General features: G+C 47.5%; 1 protein-coding gene across 3 annotated transcripts in view; it reads left to right on the top strand.

The window, feature by feature from the left end:
* LOC106610174 (F-box/WD repeat-containing protein 7) overlaps positions 1-18724 on the top strand; it is a 204611-nt gene that overhangs the window by 37773 nt on the left and 148114 nt on the right. For all 3 annotated transcript variants that reach the window (XM_045722727.1, XM_045722726.1, XM_045722729.1), the window contains one exon: positions 5541-5619. The gene's annotated coding sequence lies outside the window, so the exon portion shown is untranslated. The remainder of the gene's footprint in view (positions 1-5540; positions 5620-18724) is intronic.

The following is an 18724-nucleotide window of genomic DNA, read 5'->3' on the forward strand; positions in this document are numbered from 1 at the left end:
TGGATGTGGTAACCAGGCCAGCCCAATATGGCTCGGTTTACCTTCGTAGTGTGAAATTGTCACAGTACACGACCAGGTTGAAGTTGAGGCTCATTATGACCATAGACGGAGTCCCTATGAACGAAGTGTGCCATCAAGAACTGCTTTAGCTGCAGTGATCTGCTGGTCTCCTCTCCCTTAGCTTATAGCCTGCCAGGCTTCTCTTGAGGCCTGACGTGAATAATGCTCTTCTAAAGATGTACAGTACTCAACTGGAAACCACTGCGGGTTAATGAGATGTAGCCAGGCCGATTTGACTGCGACGTTAAATCACTTTAATTAAATAAGCGAATTCATCCATTTTGAAGACTTAAGGCAAGCACAGGTTGTTTGTTCATCTGCGTTTTGAGGACTGCATTTCGCGGACACACACAATCACGAGGCAAGTGAATGTTGTTGAATTAGTGTTGTTGAATTAGTGTTGTTAAATCGGGTAATAGGTAGGCCTACATTTCGAAAAACTTATTGGGTAAGAGAATGTTGTGTTCATCTTTGGTTATGTCGTTCTACACCCTAATGCTTCTCACCCAGGGTTTAACAGAATGTCTTGACAATGGACCAAGATTCTAGAACTCATTGCTAGTCTTCTGTTGGCAGTCTTTCAATTCTACACACTACAGCTGACCTGGACAGGAGTCCACTACCTCTGTACTGTGTTGACACACGCACACACACTCTCAGATCTCTGGGAACCTCTGAGCTGTTCCTTGAAAGTGCCCCTTGTTATCCACCTGATATTGTGGTCATGATGTCAGCCTGTTGGTTTATGGAACGCCAAGCTTGGCAGCATGTGTTACAGGCCTGTTGAGAGGAGAAGGGGAGAGAACTTTTCTCTATTTTGGAACGTGCAACCTTTCACGCAGTGCACTTTGTCCCAGTGCTTCTCTCTGGCCAACTGCGACCATAACAAGGAGAGGTCTACTGCTTGTACTCACAACAACCCTCCCTGGTCAATGTGGAAGCCTGCATCTCCTCTTGGATTCCACTGACTCTCTGTAAGTGGGTCACTCTGAATGGGTGTGTGTACGTACTTGTTGTTGCCATTCTGAATCAGTGGCTTTGATTTGATACATGCTGCGCTCTGCTTTGAATCAGATTCTGAAATTACCCAACGACTCAACACAGCATGCTTCCCTCCTGCTGAGGAGACAAGCTTCTGCTTCATTCAATGACAGATTTTTTTTTTTTTACGAGAGAACAAATCAATAGGGATTCAATAGAACCGGTATACAGGGACTCTCAATAAACTTCCGTGATGTATTTTGTGATGCCTGTGGCTGTCTATAAGACCACATGTTGTCATTGAAGAATGAGGGCCGACTCGTCCGATGGTCCTGCAACCATTGTACCTTTTTACCGATTGTTCAGCGTTTTTCCCACAGCACTCTTTTTGGCGGTCACCCCCGCCAACACTCTGTTTTGTAATATAAATATTAACGTCTGGCCTGGCGAGCAGCTGACGTCAACGGAAGGCTGTAGATGAACTTGTTCTGTTCTCAGATCTTGGCATGGTCTGGGAATCCTTTTTTCTCTTCATGTCCAACAATACATATTTGACCCCGATTCTATTCAATGTTTTCTTTGGATGGATTGCATTTTTTTCCTTCTTGTAGACGGTGGTCCTGGTATGTTGGACTCTGAACTTTGGAGCAATGACTTCATGTGGTCATTCCCAAGTAATTTTTCTGTATTTTATTTCTATAAAAAGAAAGTTGTCGCCGGTTTGACTACCAGACGACTACAAACGGTCATCTGAAAACAGGAAAGGAATGCTGGGAAAGGTCAAACTTATGGAAACCTGTGAAATAAGATGGATTTGCACATTCTTTTACTATCAGAAGTGCAAGTTTATTTGGCCTCTGGGCTCAACATAGCGATAAGATGAACAGAGTTTCTGTTCCACAGCTGGGTGGTATGATGGTCTTGTTCTTGCGCTCTCTCTCTCTCGGTCGCTCTTGTGCTCTCTCTCGTGGTCTCTCTCTCTTGGTCTCTCTCTTGGTCTCTCTCGTGGTCTCTCTCGTGGTCTCTCTCGTGGTCTCTCTCGTGGTCTCTCTCTCGTGGTCTCTCTCTCGTGGTCTCTCTCTCGTGGTCTCTCTTGTGCTCTCTCTCGTGGTCTCTCTCTCGTGGTCTCTCTCTCTTGGTCTCTCTCTCTTGGTCTCTCTCTCTTGGTCTCTCTCTCTTGGTCTCTCTCGTGGTCTCTCTCTTGGTCTCTCTCTCTTGGTCTCTCTCTCTTGGTCTCTCTCTCTTGGTCTCTCTCTCTTGGTCTCTCTCGTGGTCTCTCTCTTGGTCTCTCTCGTGGTCTCTCTCTTGGTCTCTCTCTTGGTCTCTCTCGTGGTCTCTCTCGTGGTCTCTCTCTCTTGCTCCCATCTCTCTCGTGGTCTCTCTCTTGCTCCCATCTCTCTCGTGGTCTTTCTCTCTTGCTCCCATCTCTCTCGTGGTCTCTCTCTCGTGGTCTCTCTCTCGTGGTCTCTCTCTCTTGGTCTCTCTCTCTTGGTCTCTCTCTCTTGGTCTCTCTCTCTTGGTCTCTCTCTTGGTCTCTCTCTCGTGGTCTCTCTCGTGGTCTCTCTCTCTTGGTCTCTCTCTCGTGGTCTCTCTCGTGGTCTCTCTCTCTTGGTCGCTCTTGTGGTCTCTCTCTCTTGGTCTCTCTCTCGTGGTCTCTCTCGTGGTCTCTCTCTCGTGGTCTCTCTCTCTTGGTCGCTCTTTTGCTCTCTCTCGTGGTCTCTCTCTCGTGGTCTCTCTCTCGTGGTCTCTCTCTTGGTCTCTCTCTCGTGGTCTCTCTCGTGGTCTCTCTCTCGTGGTCTCTCTCTCTTGGTCGCTCTTTTGCTCTCTCTCGTGGTCTCTCTCTCGTGGTCTCTCTCTCGTGGTCTCTCTCTTGGTCTCTCTCGTGGTCTCTCTCTCTTGGTCTCTCTCTCTTGGTCTCTCTCTCTTGCTCCCATCTCTCTCGTGCTCTCTCTCGTGGTCTCTCTCTCTTGCTCCCATCTCTCTCGTGGTCTCTCTCGTGGTCTCTCTCTCTTGCTCCCATCTCTCTCGTGGTCTTTCTCTCTTGCTCCCATCTCTCTCGTGGTCTTTCTCTCTTGCTCCCATCTCTCTCGTGGTCTCTCTCGTGGTCTCTCTCGTGGTCTCTCTCGTGGTCTCTCTCTCGTGGTCGCTCTTGTGGTCTCTGTCGTGGTCTCTGTCGTGGTCTCGGGTGCTCCCTCGGTCTCTCGTTCTCGTGCTCCCGCTCTCGTGCTCCCTCGGGGTCTCTCGTTCTCGTGCTCTCGCTCTCGTGCTCCCTCGGGGGCTCTCGCTCTCGTGCTCCCTTGGACGCTCTTGCGCACGCCCTCTCACGCTTTCTCGCTCTCTCGATAGTGCTCTCTCTATATCTTGTGCTGTCTCTGTCTCTCTCTGTCTCGGTGTGTGTCTGGAACCTCTCACCAGAATCTGTAAACATCTCCCAGCTGCTGTGCTGCCAAGTTACATAATGGAGCTACAAACTAACCTTGACTTCCCTCTCTCGTCTCGTATAATTCCATATGCTCCTGAGAGTCATAAACCAACTGCTTTCTTGATGTAAAAAGATCTGATTGGTCAATAGACCAATTAGTGGAAAAAATATCAGAATTGGGTTGCCTGTCTAAACGCAGCCACGGTGATCGTCTGTCTCAAACATGCATCCACACTCACTCCTGTCTCAGGGTGATCCACTGTTAAGCAGCTGAATAGTCTGCCTCTGCTGTTCTCAATGTCTTTCCCAGGACTCCTATCCGACTCTGTCTGGTGTTAACACCCAGTTAGCCAACAGCAAGCCCTGGCCTGTTCCCTTGGCACTGTCCATGTTCTTAGTACTGTTGTGATGGGATAGCCTGTCATATCTAGGGGTTGTTTTCTAGGCACTGGCAGCCGCTCAGAGGTAGAAACCGACGGGAGTTGGAAGCCGATAACTGTGCCTCGTACAACTGCCTTGCCAATAGATCCCCAGTGGCTACTCAAGTTACATGTTGACTTTTGCCCGACTTGAGCTCCGACCGCTTCCCATATCAAACTGCACTTTCTTTTGTCTGTCTCAACCCCCCCCCCCCCCCTTGTCAGGCCAAAGAATAGCTCTCCAACTTGGTCCATGAAGAAACTAACTTCACCAGAGAAGCAGATTAGAGTAGCTGACCCAGCTCGTGTTCCTGTCTTCTCTTTCAGCTGGGAGGAAAGTTAAACACTTTACCATAAGGACTGGGTTAGTGGCACCAGTGGGGTTAGAGGGGCTCACAGAACCTGAGGGGATGCATCAAAGTGGCTGTCCAACAGCGGCCGTCGGTCTGCTTCCGACGGTTAACAGCAAGGCCCTCGTCTACGCACGCTACGGACAGCTCTTCTCCCAGAGAGTTGCCTTGTTGAGCCCGTCGTCAATGTCTCCGTAGCATAAGGGCTTTTTATGCCCAACAACCGTCCGCCATTACTGGTTTCAGGAGGTTTTGCCTAGTTGATTATGGCAACCGAATACAGTATGAAAAGGGAACATACACGAGTGACATGACATGCACATCCCAGACTTACCAAACCCGGTTGCTGGGTAACCATATACTGCAGATAAGACAAGGGAAGACCTGCACACTGTTTAGCCTAATGCTGCTCTCCTTTGCTTTACTGCTGCACAATGTTACCTAGCCTGTAGGGCCTAGGCCCTAAGTGTGCAGCTGCCCCTTGTGAATGCATGGCTGATTACTAAATGTTAATGAGCCACTATCAGCGGGTAAATCAATCTGCCTCACAGGTGCAGTGGTGACGCATTGTTGCATGTTGACACCGGTGTAGTCAGTATTCAGCCGGTCTGTTCCTGCCTGGGTTTTTGACTTCAAGTCTACCTGTTTTTTAAAATTTATTTTTTATACTCTTGCTGGCTCCTGGAAGGAATTCCCCACACCTTCGGTGTCAGAAAGATCAAGAAACACCCTGGGTGTCTTCCTCGATGGGGAATAGGGTGCCGTTTCCGACGCACCCCTGTTACTTCGTATAGCTGCTGTAGAAGTAAAGTATTGATTTTATCAGGGTGTAGTCGGGTCATGTTATGTAGTCGAGCTGTAAGGCCTCACCTTCACATGGGAATGTTCACCTATACGTCCTAGATCCTAGATGGCCCGTTTCCTGCTACATACAACTTTGTTTCTTTGCATAGCTCTTTGTCTGTATCTTTGTTAGTCCCCAGTGTGACTTAATCTCTGTCTTAAGGCTTTGTGCATTTGTTTCCTTAGTGTTATCGCCCTGTGTGAGTCTATGTTGTGACTAACTGTGGGAGAGTGGAGGTGTGCTGTATCTGTTATGGGGGTCTGGGTTTCAGGGGGATAAACTGTGAGATGCCAGGATGAGACCAAAACACATGGAACTGAGATACCCCTAGAGCCCTGAGGGGGGGAGATCATTATGTTCTCTCACCCCCCCCTCCCCAGACGGCCCTGTGGCATGTTGACTCTGTGATGACCTCTGAGATTGCTTAACACATGATGCACTGACATCCCCTTCTCTCTCCTCAGGCTCCACTGACAGCCCTAACAGAGTGGGGCCAGGCCGGGAGAGGAGAGCAACCCCCAGTGTGGCCTGACCGAGAGAATCGTGAGTAACCGCTTCACTTCCACTCCCTGGGGATTGGGGGAGGGGGAGGGTGGGTGTGGTGGATTTTTCCATGATCACCAGCTGCATACCTTGATGCACAGATGTTAAGTGTGTGTGTGTGTGCACTGTGTGGAGCTGACAAGGAGAATCTTAACTGCTTCACTTACACTCCCATGGGTATTGGGGGGGGGGCGGCGGCTGTAGAGGCGTGTGTGTGTTTCTTTTGGGTTGAGGCTACAGGAAACCAGACTGATATTTAATAGCTAGCTAATTAGACTCCTTTCTTTCTCCTTCATTGACTTCTCGGTGGAGGCTTAATGCTCAATTAAGCTTTCCCCCTTTTTAGGCTGTGATTTATCCCTCTCTCCTCCTGTCTTTTCAGTATCTTAGTATTCATGACCGTCTTTCCACTGTGTGGCCATTTTACCGCGACTTCATTCGGCTTTCAACTGTGAGCCCAGTCGACAGCGCCTCGTGATTTACCTCCTGCCCCTTTCTCCTCCAGTACAGAGAGATCCTGATGCGTTATTACAACCTCTTTATGTTACTGAGGACCGCTTCTGTTATGCTTAGTCTCTAGTTGAGAGAATCAAATCAACACTAACCTATACCTTTGTTCTCATAACTTCCATATAGGGATATCAAACAATATTTAACCAAATATGACGAGTCACTCCAACATTTGACTACTTTTCACATTGCGACATATCCCCAGGAACAGTTAACCTATACACTGTACTGAAAGCTAACAGCGAAAGGCTAGCCTAGCCTGTAACATCAAAATGAGCCTACCAAGTTTGAACATTAGTTGTTGGGTCCTGCTCTTAGACCTGCTCTGACAATGACTTTACAGTGATACTTCAAGATTTTGGCAATACTTCCCCAGGGAGGCTCTGACGAATTCGTGGATACCATTTTTGTCTTTGCGAGCAGCTTGAAAGAAGTTGCTAACTAGTGTCAGTGCACTGACTGGAAGTCTATGGGTATCTGCTAGCTAGCAGTCTTAGACTTAAGTATTAAATAAGACTTCCAGTCATTGCGCTAATGCTAGTTAGCAGTTACGCTACTTAGAAACTTCCTTCAAACCACTCGCAGAGACATAAATGTTATCTACGAGTTCATCCGACTCTGAGAAAGTAGATAAAGGGCCTCATAGCCAAAATCCCGAAGGATCCCTTTGACTACCAGAGTAAGCAGTTCATTGTATAACAGCATCCTCTGGCAGGCTCCCCCTGAACCATTTGGAGAGGCCTTTATTGTACCATATCTCTCCTCAGGAAGCGTTAGCCGTGTGTCGTTCCTCCGGAATGAAAGGGAAGGGAACAATGTCGAAAGAGGGAGGGAAATGATACAGCGAGCAGGCGGGAGGGAGGGAGAGAGCAGGAGGGTTAGAGAGGGGATGAACAGGGGAGTGGAGGGAGAGAGAGATCCACCCTCCCAGCCCTTCTCATTGTTCTCAGTGATAGAGGCAGGAAGCCTCACATTCACACTTCTGCGTCAGGGGATTTTTTTTTTTACAACTACCAATGAAGAAACAGGAGGTTTATTAACTTTGAAGTGTGTGTGTCTGTCCCACTGTTGGGGCAAAGGCGCATAGAGGCAATGCCTTTCCTGTGCACATGCATGCACAATTGTTTTGGTAGTAACTTGAATTCATTTGAAGTAGGCGTTCACCATCTTTGTTTCCCGACGTGTATTCCCCAGTTTGAAGGTGGATTCTCATATCGGCCTCTCCCCAGCCACTTAAGATTAATGAAAGAGCAAATATGTGAATTCTTGCAGAATGGGTTCACCTTTTAGTATGTGTGTATCCTTCTACCGTATGGGTGTGTGCTGTGGGGAACTCTTCCTCCTTACAGACGACAGTGCAGCCAGCCTAGACCCTGAATAATTCATTGCTGGCACGCTTTTGTAAATTAAAGGTAAAGGGATTGGGTAGCTTATAGAGAGCCTCATACGGGGTGCTGTCTCTGCTAACTGTTGAATATTTAAAGGGATGGTCCTGACTGCTCACCTGCCTTCTAAAACTACAATTCTGAGGCTCTCTGACGGTTTTCTAATGTGGCATCATAGCTGGGGGTGTTAATAATGGGTAGGTTTGGATTGGAATCCTGAGGGAGCACCGTCTTCATTCTTCCAATGCAGTTTCCTCAGGATGCTAGATGGGTGTCACCTCAACCCAAGCTGAGGTTGATATGTCTGGGCTCACTGGTGAGAAACTGAGTCGAAGCAGGTGAGTTAGAGGTGCACGCTTTTTTAAAGAACAGTTGCAATAGTAGTATGCTACGTTAGGGTGCAAGTTGGGTTGTTTGAATAACATGCTGACTAAGCTGGCTACGTGTCGTTGATTTTGTCCATCCACACCAGAGGCGATCATGACATGCAGGTTAAAATATCAAAACCAACTATATTCATTTGGGGGCAAGTTGAAACACATGAAACGTTCATGGACATTTAGCTAAGCTAGCTGTTGCTGGCTAGTTTGTCCTGGGAGATGAATGTTGGGTTGTTATTTTATCTGACGTGCATATGGTCATTGTTTTTAGCGTATTCTTTGTAGAATTTTTGAGCCCGAGTCATACAAAATGGTGTGTTTTTCTACTCCAGCGGAACTTCGTTTTTCTTGTCTTTCAAACATCCACGTGGCCGGTGAGATTTGCGGTTAAGGCTTTTCACCTTGCCATCAATATTAGGACAGTGTAGGCTACAATGAATGGATGTCACGTCAGCTATCAGTCATCTCTTGCTTATTTCAATGATCAAAATAGTCGGTGTGTGTGTGTGTGTGTGCGTGCGCCCAGTTAAGAACTGCTGTAGTGTTTGTCGTTCTCACACTGTGTGTGTTTGGTGGCACCGCCTACTCTCTACTCCCTCTGGTTCTCACTGCCTGTCTGTGTTTTTATTAAGAGAAACCTTTTGCTGCAGAGTCCTGGCAGCAGGGCTGTTGGTCTCTCTATCTCTATCTCTATCTCTTTCTCTCTCTTTCTCTCGCTCTCTCTCGCGCTCTCTCGCTCTCGAAGTAACTTAATTACAGTCTGTAGACGGTATGAGAGGGGGAAGAGCACCGGCTTGGTTACCTCCCCATGTTTGATATAGTAATTAGGTAATATCCACGGGAACTGCTGTGCCCGTCACAACAGGCGCTGTCGCTTTCATCTTCTCAAGGTACGGGGAGGTACTGGACTTCATTCCTCTGGGGGGAGAAAAAAAAAAGATCCTTGTTTTCTTTTTAAAGGATGAGCTAGGTGTGTCTTCATTCACCTGAAGAGACAGGTCGTAGTTGGAATTTCAGGCTGTGACGTTTACTTAGAAGAGGTGTGAAGCAGTGGTGTAGGGGAAATGTGGGATAATTTCCTGGAAGAGGTGAGCATTTCTTCACAAGTACAGACGGAGCACAGGGAGAAGACAAGTAGACCTTGGCTTTGTCATATCCTGAGGCGAAAGCAAGGCACTTTCCACAACAGCAGAGCAGCAGAAGAGAACAGGTCTGGGATTCAGCCAGTCATCCTTTGTCACTCCTTAATCAGCCCCCCAGCGCCCACAACCCACACACATCCTATGTAAATAATTTATAGGCCCTTTCCTTTCGCCAGCCCAGCAGCCAGGGGAAGAAAATGGCCAGCGCACAATTGATGACACAGGACAGCGGAGGACAGTAGAAAGGGCTGCTGATATGCTAAGGCTGCATCTGAAATTGCACCCTTTTCTCTATGTAGTGCAACACGTTTGACCAGGGCCCGTAGGGCTATTTCGGTTGCACTCTACGGCTTTAAGCAATGGCTAACAGGGTCGGATAGTAAAACTAGCTGCAGATGCACTCTCTGTTAGAGTGGCGAGGCTTTAAACAACTTGGAATGGTCGCGTCACGCTGTCAGCTTAGATTTGGGCGTAATGAAAGGGCTGCTCGGTGGGTATTGAATCCGCTGCGCTTTTTTTGTTTAAAGTTGGAAAAGTTTATCGGGAGTGGATCCATGCAGTGGGAAGACATGTCGACTGGACTGTAAGAAATACTATAACATGTTGAGAGAACCGTCTCCTCTCTTGATGATCTATTGGCCCACCAGACTATAAATGCCATACAGTTTCCCGTAGGCCCACATCTTAGGTTATACCGGGATCCTGACCACAATACCACTTGAGGGCAATGTGTTTACATGGCACCGGAGTAAAACCTGCTGGCCATTTTGTTTCTGCTTTTAGATGTTGCTTCTTTATTGTGGGGAACAGGGGTGAAATGACTCAAACACGCACTGTTAGCTGCGGCGTGTTCTTTGCTGTTACTGTGAGAGCTGGGTAGTAGGGTGGAGCTGTTTGTAGGTGGCGCTGTGTGTACGTTCCCTCGTCAGAGAAAAAAGGTGGTCAGTCACACACTTCAACCCAGTCATTCATGCTTCGGAAGCTCCGGACGAAAACAGGAAACCAGGAAGCCACCCTGCACTGTTCTGTTCCTGGGGCGGCAGGAAGCTGTGGCTTCACAGGCATCGTTCGCTCTTGGAGGGCCCACCCTGTCCACCAAGAACATTGTTATTGTTGTTCAGCGCGTCATGCAGGCAGTCAGTGGACTTGGCCCAAATGTGACATTCCTCTCTGTTGGAAATAGAAGAGGATAGACACTTGTAGCCCTGTGGGTTACTCGGCCTAGGCATTTTGGTTTATTGTCGCTGAGGACGTCATGCGATCAGTGGGCCTAAATCGGACACTTTTCTGTTGAGAATAGAGGAAGTAGTAGTAGTACCTGTGTTTCTCATTCTGTAGTGGAGGGGAAGGCATTGTACCGTCTTTCCCCACTAGAGGACAGTCTAGTCAGAGGAAATGGACATGGCAAGCCTGGTCAGATGGAGGGGAGAGAATCATCCTTCACTGGATCCTATTGGGTCTCTCTGTACAAATGTCATTGGAGTGGTTACTGTTCGCCAGAGAGATTCCCTGAAAACACGCCACTTCGATACAGCTACAACTTTTTAGTTACAGGTTGGGGGAACGTACACAGCAGGTTAGGAGAATAAGGTTAATGTTAGGAAAAGAGTTAGGTGTTAATTAACAAAAAGTCATTTAAGAAATATATATTTATTTTTATTTTATGGGGTCATGTTAGCTAGATTGTAGTAAGATTTGCCTACCACTATTGGCGTTTTTTGAAGCTGGTACTTGTTGACATTTAGGCTCGTCTTAAAAGGGGACTCCAGTCTCAAGTCACATATAGCATAGTTTGATACATAATCATACCTAATTATTCCCCAGAACTCCTCTGCCTGGCCAGTCGCCATTGTCCTTTCTCCCAGTGTCAGCGATTTGTGAGGTAGGCCTACAGCAGGAACAATGAGGGCAAAATGATCCTGAAACATACATACTTTGATCCCCATGAATTAGTTGGGAAGAGATTAATGATCAAGGAAAAAGGCAGAGATTTTAATGAAGGACCCAGCCCTTGCTTGATATAGACCGACGATGGTAATTAGATAATTCAATAATCCGCTAACAAGTCACTACTTTGTAAATAGAAAGGTTGGAATCAATGCTTATTCCCCAGATCCACTGTCCGCAAACCACTCCTAGAAAGTGGGAAAACGCTGGACAAACGCTATATAAACGCTGCATCACATCAGGCCAAGTGACACAAGTGGGTAATGATTTTGCGGCCATGGGTTTGTGGAGTTTTTAATGCACTCTCACGTTTCTCCATTTTAAAGTCCCTAGGCCAATCTGGGAATTCCAATGGCTCAATGCAGCGCACCCCTAGCCTGGTGTCCTAACTGAATTTGCTATGTATTTTGTTTCACTTCCCCCTCAGTTCCGATGCCAGGCTAAGCTCACCCCACCCTAGCCCTATGTTTGGCTGTCTGGTCGGTGGCTAGGCCTGCGGCCTACATCAAGACAGACTGTAGATTTACTGGCCGTCTTTACAACCGCATCACAATTAATACTTGGGAGTGGATCATGTCTTTACAGATGGCTTCCTCCGTCAGAAACAAACAAAAGACTGTTAAGATGTCCTTGACAAATGCCTGCTTTCTGCCTGGGCTCCTTAATTGACTTAGCAGAGTAAGACTCAGTGGCAAAGAAAGTCGCTGTAGGCTGAATGTTGGCAGTGAATACATTTTCCCATAGCATGATATTGGCAGTGGAACATCATTGCCATCATGTAGTCTGGGGACTACAGCTGTAAATTAGCGCTTAGCTAAATCTGGTGCAACTTCTCAGTGCTTTGAGACTATATGTTGCACATTGTCCCCGTCTCAATAAACATAATAAATCAACTCAAATGGAAAATAGGTCTGAGGTTCTAACCATGTGTTTTACCGTTGAAAGCTTATGCCTAGTTTTCCGACATTGTAATGACAGTTTAACTTGATGAGTTGATGAAATTGGTCATGATTCAAGTATCGTGTGTTTTATCTTTCACCTCAGTGCTATAGAATGAAACACAGGCTTCTCAACATCCTGGTTTCAGATTTAGCCCGAGGTCTCCTCCTGTTAGTTGTTACAGAAGGTGTCGTTCCTAATAAACTCTGTTTCTGTACAATGTGTGAAGGTGTAGTCCTGACATACTACTGCGCTGCCGTCACGAGCGATGCCAGCCTCCCCGCAGACACACCTGTTCCCACAGCAGTGTACTAGTCATCCACAATCCCCCTCTCTCCAGGGACTGAACAAGTCTGATCACACAGGAGGATGATAGCCAGCATCACACAGCCTCCGGCTACTGCAGCTGCACCGTGATCTAAGGACTCCCTAGGGACTACTGCAGCTGCACCGTGATCTAAGGACTCCCTAGGGACTACTGCAGCTGCACCGTGATCTAAGGACTCCCTAGGTACTACTGCAGCTGCACCGTGATCTAAGGACTCCCTAGGTACTACTGCAGCTGCACCGTGATCTAAGGACTCCCTAGGTACTACTGCAGCTGCACCGTGATCTAAGGACTCCCTAGGTACTACTGCCTAGGGGAATTGCACTCACACAAGTGTCCAAAAGCATTTAGACATTTTCAGTGAACGATTTCTGTTATGATGAAAAGATGCTGCTTTGTAAGGACTCTAGGTATTCCCTAGGGCAGGCCTCTCCAACCCTGTTCCTGGAGAGCTACCCTCCTGTAGGTTTTCACTCCAACCCTGTTCCTGGAGAGCTACATTCCTGTAGGTTCACACTCCAACCCTGTTCCTGGAGAGCTACTCCTCCTGTAGGTTTTCACTCCAACCCTGTTCCTGGAGAGCTACATTCCTGTAGGTTCACACTCCAACCCTGTTCCTGGAGAGCTACAGTCCTGTAGGTTCACACTCCAACCCTGTTCCTGGAGAGATATCCTGGCTGAGGTGATTCTTTTAATGGGTTCATTCCTGTCTGAGTTATGACTGTCTGAAGCTCCAGGCTCCATATGGAGAAGTGACTGCCTCTCATTCTGTACTTGGCAGCACCAACCTACCGCTCCACCCTCCCTCGCTCCACCCTCCACTCTGGCAGGATTAGACTGTCTGCCAGGTTGCCAGGCCTTTCAGACCAGACTTAAATCTTGACCAGGCAGTATCATGTCATAATGTGTCTGACACAGGTCCATCTCCCTAAGACTCCTAACTGTTTTGGAAGGTTGAGAGAGTTTCAGAGGACTGGGAAAGACACACAGCTTGTGGTAGAAAGGTAGACGTCGCCTAGCAGTGTCACCTTGTGGTGTATTGGTTGTCCGTTGTCTCCAGAGTGGGAGGAGCGGTGATGCTTCGTCACGTGGAGTGTCGGCTAACAGGGTTTGTGTGAACTGTGAGGTAATTGAATCTGAGGTGCATTAAAGTAGCACTGCCTCGCTGTGAATGGTGTGCTGAGATGCCCGCGTCTCGTTGTGCTTGGCTCAGCAGTACTGTACTCCCAAGACTCACGTCTTACGTGTCAAAACTGACTAGTAAGCTCAGAGACCGACTTGAGGTGACAATAGGTACTCAAGCTAGGGCAAGTGATGGAGATGACAAGTGCCATCTTGTCAGTGACATTCTTGCTTTGCTTGGTTTTATGTGGTGTCCATGTGATTCCGTGGAAATGAAGTCAGCCCGTCAACGGCTGATCTTGCCGTGTGCTAAAGTCTGGAATTTCACAAGGAGACTTTATTAATATGGTGTGTAGAGGATTACTGGCTTTCATCATGAGCCCGGTTTTCTGCTTCCCTTTTATTTTTACACCCCTTTTTCCAGTTCCGTTTATTTTTGTTTCAAACCTACCTGTTGCTTATTGCGTTTTAGTCCTGACACACTTGTCATCTCCCCTCAAAGATTCACTTTCAGGGTTGAAGAAACACCCAATGCAATGAATGGGGAAAGCTCATCACCTGAACATAGGCCTTGCAACTCCAGGCCCACTCTGTACACCATCTGCAGAAAGGGAAGGCTTTTGTAGCCTGGTCTGGCTCCACACAATGGAGCTGTAATTGTATGGTGTTGGCTGTTGGAGGCTCGCCGCGCTTTCCTGATTGCCGGAGACTGATAACTCTGTCAGCCTTTGCTCCTCGCCACACACAATGGATGTTGTGGAAACTAGCCTCCGGTCAAAACATTGGTTGGATTTTCTGAAGCTGCCACCTTTTTATGCCATGTGTGTTTCTGTATTTCTTGAAATGCACGCTCTCAAAAGACGTGGTGACCTTTTTTAGGCTAATTCGGGAGAACAGTTGGAGTCGGAGATGTGGCCTTTTATTTAATGACTGCGTGGCTGCCTCTTCCGCCTCGCAAGTGTTTATCTTTAGGCTAAATGATCCTAGACTGCACTAAAAGGCTTGCCTCCACATCCTGGCTGCAGAAATATAAACTTGATCCTTTTAAAGCACAGTCTAATGTGCTTTCCTTCACTCTAACTGTAAGCAAAGCAAATCCAGTTATTTTCCTTTTCTTCCCCCTTTTCCTTTCATCTCGTTCAGTCCGTCTCTTCCTCTATTCCCTCTGAAAACCTCCACCGGTACTGTGGTGCAGCGAGTCGCTCCGCTCCAGGGATCAATATGGAAGCCGGGAGCTGACACAGTGAAAAGCAATATTTATAAATAATGAACTGGATGTTCGTTCACCCCCTCTCTCTCTCTCATTCTCTCTAGAGAGGACAATAACAAAATGCTCAAATAGGGGATTATTGAACCCAGAATAATAACGGTGTGTACAGTCCTGTCTTTTCCGCACGGCAACACAGAGAGAGAGAGAGAGAGAGAGAGAGAGAGAGAGAGAGAGAGAGAGAGAGAGAGAGAGAGAGAGAGAGAGAGAGAGAGAGAGAGAGAGAGAGAGAGAGAGAGAGAGAGAGAGAGAGAGAGAGAGAGAGAGAGAGAGAGAGAGAGAGAGAGAGAGAGAGAGAGAGAGAGAGAGAGAGAGAGAGAGAGAGAGAGAGAGAGAGAGAGAGAGAGAGAGAGAGAGAGAGAGAGAGAGAGAGAGAGAGAGAGAGAGAGAGAGAGAGAGAGAGAGAGAGAGAGAGAGAGAGATGTTTGCATACAGAAATTGTGACTGGAAAGTTGAGGAAAATAACGTTGTTCTCTCCACTCAAGCTAAAGCGGTTTCTCAATGTTTTTGTGACGTTTACATGTGTCATGTTTGTTTGAACAGCTGGTTGTGATCTTACTGTTTTCCCTCATGCTACATCTTGATCTTTTTGATTTGAACAGCCTCTTTTCATTTCAAGATGTCTCTGGGCAGACTGTTCCAGGCAGCAGGCTTGTTGATTTGCACTGTGTGTTCAAGTGAGGTGGCAATAGGGGAGCAATCTCACCCTCTCGCTCTCAATTTTAATTTCAATTCAATTTAAGGGCTTTATTGGCATGGGAAACACAAGTTAACGTTACCAAAGCAAGTGAAGTAGATAATAAAGTGAAATAAACAAACAATAAAAATGAACAGTAAACACTACACTCACAGAAGTTCCAAAAGAATAGACATTTATATACTCTCTCACCCTCTCAATTCTATTCAATGGGCTTTTTTGACATGGGAAACATGTTTACATTGCCAAAGCAAGTGAAATATCTCTCACCCTATACAACGATCAGTCATGACTTCAAGCAGCCGCTGTCCTTTTTCACAGTCCTCACCTGGAGAGAGGCTAACTACTGTTGATTTCTAGCTAAAGTCCCCAGTTATCGCCCCACTGAACACAGCCGACCAGCTGAATACTGAACAGGCAGGCCCAGCCTGTGGCGGAGAGGGACTGTTGTGGTCTGTGGATCCACGTCTCTTACTTGGCCTCTGCTATATGTGGAGCGATAACAGTTCTGATAAGGTCGAGGCGTACTGCTCAGCACAGTAACCAAGCCTTATACTGGGATATTCACCACCCCATCCTATTTCATACGACACCATTCAAATGTTATCGCTCTCTGTGTTTTGTATGGTACTGAAATACTCCGTTTTCTCCTTTACCGATTTGGCCTAGTCTTCTGTCTGCATATTGGTGGTGATTGGCCTAGTCTTCTGTCTGCATATTGGTGGTGGTGGTTGGCCTAGTCTTCTGTCTGCATATTGGTGGTGATTGGCCTAGTCTTCTGTCTGCATATTGGTGGTGGTGGTGATTGGCCTAGTCTTCTGTCTGCATATTGGTGGTGGTGGTGATTGGCCTAGTCTTCTGTCTGCATATTGGTGGTGGTGGTGATTGGCCTAGTCTTCTGTCTGCATATTGGTGGTGGTGGTGATTGGCCTAGTCTTCTGTCTGCATATTGGTGGTGGTGGTGATTGGCCTAGTCTTCTGTCTGCATATTGGTGGTGGTGATTGGCCTAGTCTTCTGTCTGCATATTGGTGGTGGTGGTGATTGGCCTAGTCTTCTGTCTGCATATTGGTGGTGGTGATTGGCCTAGTCTTCTGTCTGCATATTGGTGGTGGTGGTGATTGGCCTAGTCTTCTGTCTGCATATTGGTGGTGGTGGTGATTGGCCTAGTCTTCTGTCTGCATATTGGTGGTGGTGGTGATTGGCCTAGTCTTCTGTCTGCATATTGGTGGTGGTGGTGATTGGCCTAGTCTTCTGTCTGCATATTGGTGGTGGTGGTGATTGGCCTAGTCTTCTGTCTGCATATTGGTGGTGGTGGTGATTGGCCTAGTCTTCTGTCTGCATATTGGTGGTGGTGGTGATTGGCCTAGTCTTCTGTCTGCATATTGGTGGTGGTGGTGATTGGCCTAGTCTTCTGTCTGCATATTGGTGGTGGTGGTGATTGGCCTAGTCTTCTGTCTGCATATTGGTGGTGGTGGTGATTGGCCTAGTCTTCTGTCTGCATATTGGTGGTGGTGGTGATTGGCCTAGTCTTCTGTCTGCATATTGGTGGTGGTGGTGATTGGCCTAGTCTTCTGTCTGCATATTGGTGGTGGTGGTGATTGGCCTAGTCTTCTGTCTGCATATTGGTGGTGGTGGTGATTGGCCTAGTCTTCTGTCTGCATATTGGTGGTGGTGGTGATTGGCCTAGTCTTCTGTCTGCATATTGGTGGTGGTGGTGATTGGCCTAGTCTTCTGTCTGCATATTGGTGGTGGTGGTGATTGGCCTAGTCTTCTGTCTGCATATTGGTGGTGGTGATTGGCCTAGTCTTCTGTCTGCATATTGGTGGTGGTGGTGATTGGCCTAGTCTTCTGTCTGCATATTGGTGGTGGTGGTGATTGGCCTAGTCTTCTGTCTGCATATTGGTGGTGGTGGTGATTGGCCTAGTCTTCTGTCTGCATATTGGTGGTGGTGGTTGGCCTAGTCTTCTGTCTGCATATTGGTGGTGGTGATTGGCCTAGTCTTCTGTCTGCATATTGGTGGTGGTGATTGGCCTAGTCTTCTGTCTGCATATTGGTGGTGGTGATTGGCCTAGTCTTCTGTCTGCATATTGGTGGTGGTGATTGGCCTAGTCTTCTGTCTGCATATTGGTGGTGGTGGTGATTGGCCTAGTCTTCTGTCTGCATATTGGTGGTGGTGGTGATTGGCCTAGTCTTCTGTCTGCATATTGGTGGTGGTGATTGGCCTAGTCTTCTGTCTGCATATTGGTGGTGTGTATTGGCCTAGTCTTCTGTCTGCATATTGGTGGTGGTGGTGATTGGCCTAGTCTTCTGTCTGCATATTGGTGGTGATTGGCCTAGTCTTCTGTCTGCATATTGGTGGTGATTGGCCTAGTCTTCTGTCTGCATATTGGTGGTGGTGGTATTGGCCTAGTCTTCTGTCTGCATATTGGTGGTGGTGGTGATTGGCCTAGTCTTCTGTCTGCATATTGGTGGTGGTGGTGATTGGCCTAGTCTTCTGTCTGCATATTGGTGGTGGTGGTGATTGGCCTAGTCTTCTGTCTGCATATTGGTGGTGGTGATTGGCCTAGTCTTCTGTCTGCATATTGGTGGTGGTGATTGGCCTAGTCTTCTGTCTGCATATTGGTGGTGGTGGTGATTGGCCTAGTCTTCTGTCTGCATATTGGTGGTGGTGGTGATTGGCCTAGTCTTCTGTCTGCATATTGGTGGTGGTGGTGATTGGCCTAGTCTTCTGTCTGCATATTGGTGGTGGTGGTGATTGGCCTAGTCTTCTGTCTGCATATTGGTGGTGGTGGTGATTGGCCTAGTCTTCTGTCTGCATATTGGTGGTGGTGATTGGCCTAGTCTTCTGTCTGCATATTGGTGGTGATTGGCCTAGTCTTCTGTCTGCATATTGGTGGTGGTGGTGATTGGCCTAGTCTTCTGTCTGCATATTGGTGGTGGTGATTGGCCTAGTCTTCTGTCTGCATATTGGTGGTGGTGATTGGCCTAGTCTTCTGTCTGCATATTGGTGGTGGTGGTGATTGGCCTAGTCTTCTGTCTGCATATTGGTGGTGGTGATTGGCCTAGTCTTCTGTCTGCATATTGGTGGTGATTGGCCTAGTCTTCTGTCTGCATATTGGTGGTGATTGGCCTAGTCTTCTGTCTGCATATTGGTGGTGGTGGTGATTGGCCTAGTCTTCTGTCTGCATATTGGTGGTGGTGGTGATTGGCCTAGTCTTCTGTCTGCATATTGGTGGTGGTGATTGTATTCTTAAAGGTGATTATCTTCTATCTGCTTATTCCGGGGCTATTTATATCGAGCTGGCAGGGTGCCTTGAGCACAAGCACTAGTCTCCTTCCCTCATTCTGCCTCAAATCTCCACCCTCACCATGGCCTCTCTCTCTCTC

Source organism: Salmo salar, chromosome ssa08 (genome assembly GCF_905237065.1).
Source record: "Salmo salar chromosome ssa08, Ssal_v3.1, whole genome shotgun sequence".
NCBI lineage: Eukaryota > Metazoa > Chordata > Actinopteri > Salmoniformes > Salmonidae > Salmo > Salmo salar.